Genomic DNA, 13,331 nt, shown 5'->3' with positions numbered 1-13,331 from the left:
TGATGTGGAATCACAGTTTGCTGGTTAGCATTGTAGTTTCTGGAGGCTGTCATTTCATTTTTAAACTGTGTCCTGGTTTTAAATGACAATACAGGCTACTACTCTTCTTCTATCCATATCTTTTAAATATCCTCACTGTCTCAGTGGACACCCCCTCTGCAATTTCCTCCCTTTCTATAGCTGGGATACTATCCCTGACCAGTAACATTATTCGCCCCCCACCCCACTACCCCTCATTCTATTCCTTTTAAACCCAAACCCTAGGACCTGCATCAGCAAATCCTGCCCTTCCTCCAACCAAGACTCTGTAACAGTCACAACATCATAGTTGTACATACTGATCCATGCTCAAAGTTCATCCCCTTTATTCCTTGCATTGAAATAGACATTTCAAACCCTCTGACTGACTCCATCTGTTTTTTTCCTCTGCCTGTCTTTTTTTTTGACAAACTCAGAACATGTCCCCTCATGCTTTTGAACTTCTGCTCTCATATTGTGGTTCCCGTCCCCCTGCCAAACTGCCATCTGGTATCCAAGGAAAGCATCCTGACTGGTCCCCATCTGTTTCCAACAGGTGTCAATCACACCGGAGCCCAAGAAGAGTGTAATCACCTGCCTGAATGACTATCGACCAGTTGCACTTGCATTAACAGTGAAGAAGTGTTTGGAAAGGCTCCTGTCTGAGTGGTGATGTGGATCCATTCCAGTTCGCCTCTCATAATAACAGCAGATGTTGTCTTACTGGCCCTACACCAATCCCTGGAGCACCTGAACAGTAAAGATGCTCTTTATCAACTACAGCTCGGCATTTAACACCATCATCCCCTCCAAACTGACCAGCAAACTCCAAGACCTGGGAGTTAACACCTCCAGACCACAATCAGTGAAGGTTGGTAAGAATATCCCCTCCACGATCTCCATCAGTACCAGAGCACCACAGGGCTGTGTTCTTAGCCCCCACTCTACTCACTTTACACCCACGACTGTGTGGCTCGGTACATCAACAATATCCCCTCCAAATTTGCTGACGATACCACGGACGTGGGTTGTATAAAGGAAGGGGATGAGTCCACATGCAGGAGGGAGTTTGAAAACCGAGCTGAATGGTGCATCAACAACAACCTCGCACTCAATGTCACCAAAACCAAGGAGTTGATTGTTGAGTTCAGGAATGGAAAGCCAGAGGTTTAAAATCCAGTGATGATTGGGGGATCAGGGGTGGAGAGGGTGAGCGAATTTAGGTTCTTGGGAGTCACCATCTCAAAAATTCTTCCTGGACCCAACACCAATGTCCTCGTGAAGAAAGCATGTCAGCGCCTCTAATTCCTCAGGGGTTTGTGGAGGTTTGGGATGACACCAGAAACCCTGGCAAATTTTGACAGAGATGTGGTGGAAAGTGTGCTGACTGGCTGCATCATGGTCTGGTATGGGGACACCAATACCCCTGAGAATAAAGCCCTCCAAAAGGTCGTGGACACAGCCCAGGACATCACAGACAAAACTCTCCCCACTATTGAGTTTATCGACAGGGAATGGTGCTGTCAGAAAACATCAGCAATCACCAAAGATCCACACTCTCTCTTTCTCTTCTCACTGCTGCCATCAGGAAAGAATTCTCGGTGCCTCAAGACTCAGACCCCCAGGTTCAGGAACAGCTGCTCTCCCTCCACCTTCAGACTCCTCAACAACAAACTCAATCAGGAACTCATTTCAGGACTCTTGCAGCACTTTATTGATTTTCTTTGTTTTCAATTCTTTTATCTTTCCAGGTTTCCACTGAACCGTTTATTTTTGCACGACCCATTCGTGGTAATTCGGCCGTGTCCACAGAAAAAAGGGAATCTCAGGGTTGGATGTGATGTCGAGTATGTTCTCTGCCAATCAATGGGAAATCTCCAAATCTTCAATCTTGGTGCAAACCAACCATTACTGTCCAAGCTGCAGATTGCAAGGGCTGTAAAGTGCTGCCACCGCCTGTTCACACTGAGTACTGCATGCATGAAGCAAGGGAGAGAGAGAGATCTAGGTATAATACCACCACCTGGTGTCCGGACTCGCGAACTACAGGGTACATGATTTTTATTTTTCATGGGAGTGTTGGAGAATGAGAGGAGACTTGATTAAGGTTAACAAAATAGAGCAAGATGGATAATATGGAGCTCCAATGCACAGGGAGGTCTCACCTGTGAAGGAGCAAGTGTGAGATCTCCCAGTTCATTCTTGCTCGGGCAGTGGTGGCCAATTGCAAGACAGCTCCAATTAGGGGAAGAGAATATGCTGTTTCAGGTCATGGGTTTGAAACGGTTTCCCCAGTTGTGCCATTCAGACTCAAGAGAGCAGATACTTGCAGACAGGTAGGAAACCTAGTTTTATTGTGGAGAATTGCTTGTTTTTTGGGGTGAAGGTTGTTTGTGGTCTGAGATTCTTAAATACTTTACAATGGAAGCAGCAATTTTCCTTGTGCCTGATTGCTACATAGCAGTTAAAATGTCTCAAATCTATCCCTCAGCCAGTACTTTTGGTCATTGATTTGGAGTGATGGCTTGGCAATATTTATAGCATGGTGAGTCCAAAGCTCTCAAAGTGACAATGTGGAAGGAGTTTGTCTGTTCTTTGTGTTTTCTGCCACCCTTGAGAACTTAAAAAGTGCCGTGAATTGTGGTATTGGTGAGACACAAGCTTGTTTTGCCCTCTTTTTGTTCTGTATGTCTATAAAGTTTCAGTTTAGGGATAAAATGTCCAGATACTGTTCTGTTCAAAAGTCTAGTAACCAAATCTGATTCTCCCGAGTTCTTGTCATGGATATGTATCATGAAGCCTGTTTTGCAGCAGTCGTGTTGCATTAGAGGTGCACATACAATTTTCAAAAATAATGAGTTTGAAACCAGAAAAAGATCAGGTCGTGCCCAAAGGTTCATCTGTGCTGTTGAATTGAATTGATGGCCCCAGGACCAGAATGTGCACTTCCACCCCATGGCCTTGAGCTTCCCAAATCGCCAATGAACTTACGGCCCCCTTGAGCTGTGGAGTGTGGGAGGAAATCCACACAGACACCGAGAGGATGTAGAAACTTCTTGCAGTCAGTGCTGATTTGATCCTGGGGTGACTCGTGCTGGAGAGGTGGGACTACTGTCCTGCCTTCACCTTGTGATGGCTGATTTTTGTCTGTTGGTGGATGGAGGTCTGACATGATATTCCCTTGGCCTTGAGGGAAAGAAGAGTAGAAATTGCAAGGGCTCTGACAGAAATATTTAAAACCTGTTTATCCACGGGTGAGGTGCCAGAGGAATGGATGTAATCTAATGTTCCTTTGTTTAAAAACGGCTTCAAAAGCCAACCAGGTGAGCCTGACAGTGATAGGTTAATTATTGGAGGGTAATCAGAGAGTACCTCGAAAAGTATCTGTTCAAATAGCAGGCCTTAATCAACCATAGCATAGAATACTGGAGTCGGGCAGTGAGGTTGAGACTAGACAAGGTATTGGTGAGGCCCTGTTGAGAGTACTGTGTGCAGTTCTGGTCACCAGATGAGAGGAAAGCTATCAACAAAGTCGAGAGGGTGCAGAGAAGATTTACGTCAATGTTACCTGGATATCAGCAACTAGATTACAAAGAAAGATTGAGCAAATGATGTCTTTATTCTTTGGATTGTAGATGGTTGAGAGGGGATTTGATTGAGGTCTTTAAAATTACTAGGAGGATAGAACGAATTGATGTGGAGAGACTTTTTTCATTGCGGGGAGCAGAGATTGAAACAGGAGGTATTGAGTTAAGAGGCAAAAGTTTGGAAGTAACATGAGGGGGATCTTCTTGACTCAGAGTGGTGGTTCAGTGGAGTGAGCTTCCGGGAGAAATAGTGGCGGCTGGGTCCATTTTGTCATTTCAGGGAAAATTGGAGGGGAGGGGAATGCAGAGAGGTGGTACGAGAGGAGAGTATTTAGTTCAGTGCAGACAAGAAGGGCCAAATGACCTGTTTCTGTGCTGTAATTGTTATAGGGGTAAAATGTGTGGCAGTAACTTGGAAGTCCGATGCGTATTTGGGAATGGGTCGATGGCCACACTGAAATAGCCCGTTGTATCCCACTTGAAATAATTACATCGAATTCACGGAACAAATTTGAATTTCTCTTTTGAAGATTTGGGATGTGTATTTACTAATTGTAGGAATTAAGTTTTAATCACCCAACACGAACTTTCTGACTCCTATTAACCAAGAAAAGCAAGATTTTATTTGAGAGTTTTGCTCAATTTTTATAAATACTATCTAGATGTTTTCTCTCTTTATTGTTTTCTATTGGGCAGCTGTGGGAGGGGTTACTTTTTAAATCACTATGCATTAATTTTATCTTATTTTCAAAGAAGAAATTTAAGTTTTTTAATGCATATGTTAAATTAAATGTAAAAATGTTACAAATAAGATAAATGAAGAATTGTTTCAGGAACTGGCAATCTTCCACGAGTGCCATTAACTCCAGGCAGCAGGAATATGTGAACGAAACACAAAACTGGCCAGAACAACTGAGGAAACACGGCTAAAAGTGCCCAAAAAGGTGCTGATGCCATCTTGATTTTAACGTAGGTGACACCGAGGAATGCGTTGGGGCAGAGATGGTCTATGGACAGCCAATACGGACGCCTTGGGGAACAAAGCCTGCACCATCAGTAGGGATGGACAATGGTGGGTAATGAATAAGCACATATTAGAGACACTGAGAGAGAGACACACACATACCCAGACAGACACACACACACAGACACAGAGAGACAGATACACACACACACGGACACACATGCACACAGAGAGACACACACAGAAACACACACAGACAGAGAGAGAGACACTGACAGCGAGACAGAGAGACAGACAGACACACACAGACAGAGACACACACAGACAGATAGACACACACAGACGGAGAGAGACACACACAGACGGAGAGAGAGACACTGACAGAGAGACAGACAGACACACACAGACAGAGACACAGACAGACAGATAGACACACATAGACGGAGAGAGACACACACAGACGGAGAGAGAGAGACACACACACAGAGACAGAGAGACACACATAGAGACAGAGAGAGATACACACACGACAGAGAGACAGACACACACACAGACAGAGACAGACACACAGAGAGACACACAGAGAGACAGAGACACACACAGACACAGAGACACGCAGATACAGAGACACACACAGATACACAGACAGAGAGAGAGACACACACACATACAGACACAGAGACACTCATTTAGACAGAGGGAGAGAGACACACAGACAGTGACACACACAGAGACACAGAGAGAGACACACACACAAACAGACAGAGAGACACCGAGAGAGACACACACATACCCAGACAGACAGACACACACACAGACACAGAGAGACAGATACACAGACACACACACACAGAAACACACACAGACAGAGACAGAGAGAGAGACACTGACAGCGAGAGAGACAGAGAGACACACACAGACAGACACACACAGACAGACACACACAGACAGACACACACAGACAGACACACACAGACAGAGAGACACAGACAGAGAGAGACACAGAAAGAGAGAGAGACACAGACAGAGAGAGAGACACAGACAGAGAGAGACACACAGACAGAGAGACACACAGACAGAGAGACACACAGACAGAGAGACACACAGACAGAGAGAGTCACACACAGTCGTAGTGACACACACACACACACAGACAGAGAGAGAGAGACCCCTTGGTTGTGCCCTTCACCTTCGCACTTAACTCCCTCGTCTCTCCTGGCAGGATCTCATCACCTTTCCTACCCTTGGACCATGACATCTGTCTGCTCATCCTCCTTCCTGAGAATGGTGTGAACTCTACCTAGAAACACCACAGCAAAGAAAAGAGACCCTTCAGCCCTTCTCGTTCATGGTGAAATATCATTCTGCCAGTCTCGTCGACCTGCACCCAGTCCCTAACCCTCCTGACTCCCCACATCCATGGATCTCTGCAATTGATTCTTAAAACGTAAGAGTTTGAATGTTAAATGGTACACCATTGAGGAGTGTTGTCAAACAAAGGGATTGAGGAACTGTGGTACAGAACTGCCCGAAAGTGGAGTCCCATGTGGAGATGGGGGGGGGGGTGGTGGGGGGAGTGAAGAAAGCTTCTGGTATTTTGGCCTTCAGAAATGAGAGGATTGAGTGCAGGAGGTGGGAGGCCACGAGGAAGTTGGACGAGGCATGGGTGAGGCCAACTTGGGAACATTGTGTGCCGTTTGGGTGGCTGGAGGAGAGGAAGGATAGGAATGAGACAGCGCGTCGTGGAGAGGGACAAGAAGGTGTTCTGGCTTTCGGGGTTTGAGTTCCAGGGGAAGGTTGGACAGGCTGGGACTTTATTCCCTGGAGCGTAGAAGATTGAGGAAGATTTGAAAATTGTGAGGGGGGACGGATCGTGTCCATGGGGACAGGCTGTTTCCAAGGAGAGTGAGAGAGATTCAAAGAGGAGGACATGGATTGAGATTGAAGGGGGATTTTCTTCCCTCAGAGGGGGGTGGGAGCGTGGAATGAGTTTTGGGCCAAGGTGGTGGAGGTGGGATGGACTGGAATCTTGGGGGGGAATGTGGGGCAGGTCCTGGTGTGGAAATGTGCAGCCTGAAGGGGAGATGGACTGGAGGCCCGAGGCAGCTCTCGGCCCCTTCCCCAGTGGGACTGGGCTGGCAAGAGATCCCGTGGAGGGGTGGCTCAAGCTCTCGCGAGAGCGACCCCTGGGGGCCGCCATGTTGTTGATCTTTCCCGCCTTTGGAGCAGTTGGTCTCGAGCGGGAGAGGTTCGTGTCGGTGCTTCACGGGCGGGAATCGGGGCATTTTGGGAGCGAGACCAGGGAGGAGGGAGTTTCCACGGGTCGCCCTTTGGGTCCGGGGCGGCCGGAGCTCGGAGGGGAACTGGCGGGGAGATGGTTATGAGGTGGGGCCGGGGAACCGTGAGGGAGTTTGTGGCGGGGTGACATTAGGTGTGTGGTAGTCGGGGACCCGCGAGGCTGAGGGGGGTCGGGGCCCGAGAGGCTGAAGGGGGGCTCGGGGCCCGCGAGGTTGAGCGGGGTCGGGGTCCGTGAGGCTGAGGGGGGGGTCGGGGCCCGCGAGGCTGAGGGGGGGGTCGGGGCCCGCGAGGCTGAGGGGGGGGGGTCGGGGCCCGCGAGGCTGAGAGGGGGGGGTCGGGTCCGCGAGGCTGAGGGGGGGAGGGGGACCCGCGAGACTGAGGGGGCCCGCGAGTCTGAGGGGAGTCGGGGCCCGCGAGGCTGAGGGGGGTTGGGGGACCCGCGAGGCTGAGGGGGGTCGGGGGACCCGCGAGGCTGAGGGGGGTCGGGGGACCCGCGAGTCTGAGGGGGGTCGGGGGACCCGCGAGGCTGAGGCGGGGGTCGGTGACCCGCGAGGTTGAGGGGGGGGGTCGGGGACCCGCGAGGCTGAGGGGGGGTGTCGGGGACACGCGAGGCTGAGGGGTGGGTGTCGGGGACCCGCGAGGCTGAGGGGGGCGTCGGGGACCCGCGAGGCTGAGGGGGGCGTCGGGGACCCGCGAGGCTGAGGGGGGGTCAGGGACTCGCGAGGCTGAGGGGGGCAGGGGAATGGTGAGGCTGCTGGGAGAGGGGACAAGGACCCAGAAGGGTGAGGGGGTCCCGCCAGAGGGGTGAGGGTGATCAGGACCCAGAGGGGTGAGGGTGATCAGGACCCAGAGGGGTGAGGGTGATCAGGACCCAGAAGGGTGAGGGTGATCAGGACCCAGAGGGGTGAGGTTGATCAGGACCCAGAGGGGTGAGGGTGATCAGGACCCAGAGGGGTGAGGGTGATCAGGACCCAGAAGGGTGAGGGTGATCAGGACCCAGAAGGGTGAGGGTGATCAGGACCCAGAAGGCTGAGGGGGGACGGGGACCCAAAGGCTGAGGGGGGACGGGGACCCAGAAGGCTGAGGGGGGACGGGGACCCAGAAGGCTGAGGGGGGACGGGGACCCAGAAGGCTGAGGGGGGACGGGGACCCAGAAGGCTGAGGGGGGACGGGGACCCAGAAGGCTGAGGGGGTCGGGGACCCAGAAGGCTGAGGGGTGACGGGGACGGGGACCCAGAAGGCTGAGGGGGGACGGGGACGGGGACCCAGAAGGCTGAGGGGGAACTGGGACGGGGACCCAGAAGTCTGAGGGGGAACTGGGACCCAGAAGGCTGAGGGAGGACGGAGACCCAGAAGGCTGAGCGAGGGCGTGGACCCAGAAGGCTGAGGGGGGACGGGGACCCAGAAGGCTGAGGGGGAACTGGGACCCAGAAGGCTGAGGGGGGACGGAGACCCAGAAGGCTGAGGGGGGAACGTGGACCCACAAGCCTGAGGGGGGACGGGGACCCACAAGCCTGAGTGGGGACGGGGACCCACAAGCCTGAGGGGGTACGGGGACCCACAAGCCTGAGGGGGTACGGGGACCCACAAGCCTGAGGGGATACGGAGACCCACATGGCTGAGGCGGGACGGGGACCCACAAGGCTGAGGGGGGACGGGGACCCAGAAGGCTGAGGGGGGACGGGGACCCAGAAGGCTGAGGGGGGACGGGGACCCAGAAGGCTGAGGGGGGACGGGGACCCAGAAGGCTGAGGGGGGACGGGGACCCAGAAGGCTGAGGGGGGAGAGGGATCGGGATCCAAAAGGCTGAGGGGGGACGGGGACGGGGATCCAGAGGGCTGAGGGGGGACGGGGTCCCAGAAGGCTGAGGGGGGATGGGGACCCAGAAGGCTGAGACCCAAAAGGCTGAGGGGGGATGGGGACGGGGATCCAGAGGGCTGAGGGGGGACAGGGACCCAGAAGGCTGTGGGGGGACGGGGACCTAGACGGCTGAGGGGGGACGGGGATCCAGAAAGCTGAGCGGGAGGGCGACCCAGAAGGTTGAGAGGGGACGGGGACCCGGAAGGCTGTGTGGGGACGGGGACCCAGAAGGCTGAGGGGGGACCGGGACCCAGAAGGCTGAGGGGGGACGGGTAGCCAGAAGGCTGAGGGGGGACGGGGATCCAGAGGGCTGAGGGGGGACGCAGACCCAGAAGATTGAGGGTGACTGGGACCCAGAAGGCTGAGGCGGGACGGGGACGGGGACGGGGACCCAGAAGGCTGAGTGGGACGGCGACCCAGAAGGCTGAGAGGGGACGGGGACCCAGAAGGCTGTGTGGGGACGGGGACCCAGAAGGATGAGGGGGGACCGGGACCCAGAAGGCTGAGGGGGGACGGGGACCCAGAAGGCTGAGGGGGGACGGGGACCCAGAAGGCTGAGGGGGGACGGGGACCCAGAAGGCTGAGGGGGGACGGGGACCCAGAAGGCTGAGGGGGGACGGGGACCCAGAAGGCTGAGGGGGGACGGGGACCCTGAAGGCTGAGGGGGGACGGGGACCCTGAAGGCTGAGGGGGGACGGGGACCCACAAGGCTGAGGGGGGACGGGGACCAAGAATGCTGAGGGTGGACGGAGACCCAGAAGGCTGAGGGGGGACGGGACCCAGAAGGCTGAGGGGGGAGAGGGACAGGGATCCAAAAGGCTGAGAGGGACGGGGATCCAAAAGGCTGAGGGGGGACGGGGACGGGGATCCAGAGGGCTGAGGGGGGACGGGGACCCAGAAGGCTGAGGGGGGACGGGGACCCAGAAGGCTGAGATCCAAAAAGCTGAGGGGGGACGGGGACGGGGATCCAGAGGGCTGAGGGGGGACGGGGACCCAGAAGGCTGTGGGGGGACGGGGACCCAGACGGCTGAGGGGGGACGGGGACCCAGAAGGCTGAGGGGGACGGCGACCCAGAGGCTGAGAGGGGACGGCGAGCCAGAAGGCTGTGTGGGGACGGGGACCCAGAAGGCTGAGGGGGGACCGGGACCCAGAAGGCTGAGGGGGACGGGGACCCAGAAGGCTGAGGGGGAACGGGGACCCAGAAGGCTGAGGGGGGACGTGGACCCAGAAGGCTGAGGGGGGACGGGGACCCAGAAGGCTGAGGAGGGACCGGTTCCCAGAAGGCTGAGGGGGGACTGGGACCCAGAAGGCTGAGGGGGGACGGGGACGGGGACCCAGAAGGCTGAGGGGGGACGGGGACCGAGAAGGCTGAGGGGGGACAGGGACCCAGAAGGCTGAGGGGGGACGGGGACCCAGAAGGCTGAGGGGCGACGGGGACCCAGAAGGCTGAGGGGGGACGGGGACCCAGAAGGCTGAGGTGGGACGTGGACCCAGAAGGCTGAGGGGGGACGGGGACCCAGAAGGCTGAGGAGGGACGGGGACCCAGAAGGCTGAGGGGGGACGGGGACCCAGAAGGCTGAGGGCGGACGGGGACGGTGACCTAGAAGTCTGAGGGGGAACGGGGACCCAGAAGGCTGAGGGGGGACGGGGACCCCAGAAGGCTGAGGGGGTACGGGGACGGGGACCCAGCAGGCTCAGGGGGGACGGGGACCCAGAAGGCTCAGGGGGGACGGGGACCCAGAAGGCTCAGGGCACGGGGACCCTGAAGGCTGAGGGGGGACGGGGACCCAAAAGGCTGAGGGAGGACGGGTCTGGGACCCAGAAGGCTGAGGGGGGACGGGGACGGGGACCCAGAATGCTGAGGGGCGACGGGGACCCAGAAGGCTGAGTGGGGACAGGGACCCACAAGGCTGCGGATGCCTGTAGCGCATGGCCGGGCAGGATAGTGGAGTCTGGAATAATAGGGACCTTTAACATTTAGACAGGCACATTGATGCGAGAAAAATAGTGTTTTACGGGTGTGAGGGGGGAAAGGTTCAGTTTGTAGAAGGCTTGAGGTATTGTCTTGGACACCGCCCTGGACATCTCAGGTAAAAACCCTCCACCATTGAGAACATTTGCAGGGAACGCTGCTGTCAGAGAGCAGCAGCAATCAAGGATCCACATCACCCGCTCTGTTCTCACTGCTCCCATCAGGAAAGAGGTATAGCCAGGTTCAGGAACAGCTGCTACCCCTTCACCACGAGACTCAACACACATTCAGGGACTCATTTAAAGACTCTCCCTTTTGCACTTTGAATTTTTTCTCTCTCTATTGCAGTTTGTTTTCATTTCCACATTTTCAGAGATTTCAAGTAGATGAGTCCAGTTGGGGAAACTTGGTTTTGGTCTATATAATGGTTACTTTTAACTCCTTTTATTGTTCATTTATATTAGTGTCTGGGCCCCTATTTGGTCCAGGTACAGCTGACAGACCTTTACCAAACGGTCACGTTTATGTGATTTTTTTTTTCCGTAGGTAACTGCAGTTCATTTCCACAGCCCAGCGTGCTATCGGACATCCAGTTGATCGTGATACATCTCTTCGCGAAGGCCAGTGCTATTTTTATAAATGAGATTAGATATTTGGTCAAGTTGTCGCTTGTTTCAGTGAAGAGATTGCTCCAGGTCTCACGTGGAGGTCACTGCTGTGATCGTGGTTAATTTTTCTGCGCTTTCTTGCCAAAATGGCCTCACTTTCACGCACGGCAACGTAGAAAAGTTTAATGAAGCTCATCATCCCATTGGCCTTCATAACTATCCTATCAACCTGAGCGGCAACCTTGAGGGATGTTTGGATTTGAACCCCAAAGTCCCTCTGTTTATCCTCACTCATGTAACCGACTGGTAACCTTGTACCCAGCCTTCTGGTTTGTCCTTCCAAAATGCATCACCTCACACTTACCTGGATTGAAATCCTTATCCTTCGACAACCTTCAGCTTCATCCACAACTCCTCCAACCTTCACATCATCTGCAGACATACTGACCCATCTTCTGCCTCTTCATCCAGGTCATTTATAAAAATCATCAAGAGCAGGGGTCCCAGAACAGATCCTTGTGGCACTCCACTCCTCTCTGCTTTCTTCGAACAAGACAATTTTTTATCCACAGCCAAAGTTACCCTGATCCTTTGCCAAATTGCTTTCTGATGAGTCTCGTCAAATTCTTGCTAAAATCCATGTAGACCACATCTACCACACGACCCTCATTCATTTCCTTTGTTACCCCACTCAAATAAAACTCATTTAGACTCATGAGGCATGACCTTCCCATCACAAAGCCATGCTGACTGACCTTGAGAAGTCTGTACTTCTGCAAATGCTCATAGATCCTATACTGGTCTATAATTCCCAAGATTCTCCCCATTACCTTTTCTAAACAAGGCGACTGCATTTGATGGTTTGCGCTGGATTTTGGGGGCAGGGGGCTGGGTGTTTGTGGGCAAGGGCTGGGTTTGTGGGCTGTAGGGGACTCAGGGAATTCTCTTTTCCTCTTAACTGCAAGGAACACTATGTCTAACTTCCTGCTGATGTGACTCTGTCTGCTTTATGACTGAATGAAGTGAATTTTGTGTAATATTGCACTTTATACCATGACAATCAATTGAATTTTGATCTTGGCATGTTTGGAAGAATGTTCTTCGTGACAGTAACCCAGTTTCAATCTGTCACCATGTAAGGGGTTTGAGTGTTTTTTTTTTCTCACCCTTGTTGAAGTCGATTTCCTGTCAAGGTACAAAAAGGTACAGTAACAAACCACAAACTCTAAAACACAGTCTTTATTGAGTCATGCCAGTAAGAATGAGGGGTACCAGTGGTGGGTGAACAGACTCACCTCACTATCAATGTTTGAACGGGAGTTAAAGAACACAGTCACATGGTAGAGCTTTTAAGACATTTTCCTGCCAACAAATTGGATAACATTTCTTGGAAGGTATTAGTACAGCTTCTGCTTTACATTTTGCACATCCTCTTCCTCAAGACATAGAAAGGATTTGTTGTTGGCAATTTAATCTCATGTGCCCATTATAATTAAGAACATCCTTCTGGTCTACAAAATTTCAACAGAAATCTGGAAGGGTTGCTCACAGTCCACATTGGTAATCATTCTCTGCCTGTCTGATTTCTGGTTTCCAATTTACACATGTAAATGTCTAATTTCATAGGAATTTTTAATTCTTGAAGTTGACAATGGTGGCTAACAGTTCAAAGCAGAAACTGCCATTCTGGGACTGAGTGGTGCTGAAGGCTTATTGCAGCCTTTGGATCAGGCCTGATGAGCCTCCTTCAGGTGGCCAGAATACCCCCGATGTAAAGTCACATATTCTACCTGAATGCGGCTGTAAGGAGGCCATGTGAAAGAGCCTGATGCGGCTCGGAAGAGTACTTACCAATCTTCCTTCGGGAGGTATGATCTCCGTGTCTGAGCAATTCCCTCGAGGAACCTGAATGCAGCCGCCTGATGATAATCAGTCAGGGACCCAAATCCCCGCGCCTGACAGCCCCCCTCCTCATGCCCGACAACCCACCCTTCCCACGTCCGACAGCCCCATTCACCTCACCC

At 53.2% G+C, this 13,331-nt stretch overlaps 1 long non-coding RNA gene across 1 annotated transcript; it reads left to right on the top strand.

The window, feature by feature from the left end:
* Positions 1–288: 288 nt before the first annotated feature.
* On the top strand, positions 289–5,504 carry LOC138749222 (uncharacterized). The gene is made up of 3 exons (XR_011348489.1): positions 289–889; positions 1,770–2,068; positions 4,579–5,504. It is a non-coding gene; the product is annotated as an uncharacterized lncRNA (long non-coding RNA).
* The last annotated feature ends 7,827 nt before the right edge of the window (positions 5,505–13,331 follow it).

This window comes from Narcine bancroftii, chromosome 14, assembly GCF_036971445.1.
Source record: "Narcine bancroftii isolate sNarBan1 chromosome 14, sNarBan1.hap1, whole genome shotgun sequence".
Classification (NCBI taxonomy): Eukaryota; Metazoa; Chordata; class Chondrichthyes; order Torpediniformes; family Narcinidae; genus Narcine; species Narcine bancroftii.
Note: the sequence above shows the minus strand (reverse complement) of the source record. Positions and strands in the feature narration are given on the sequence as shown.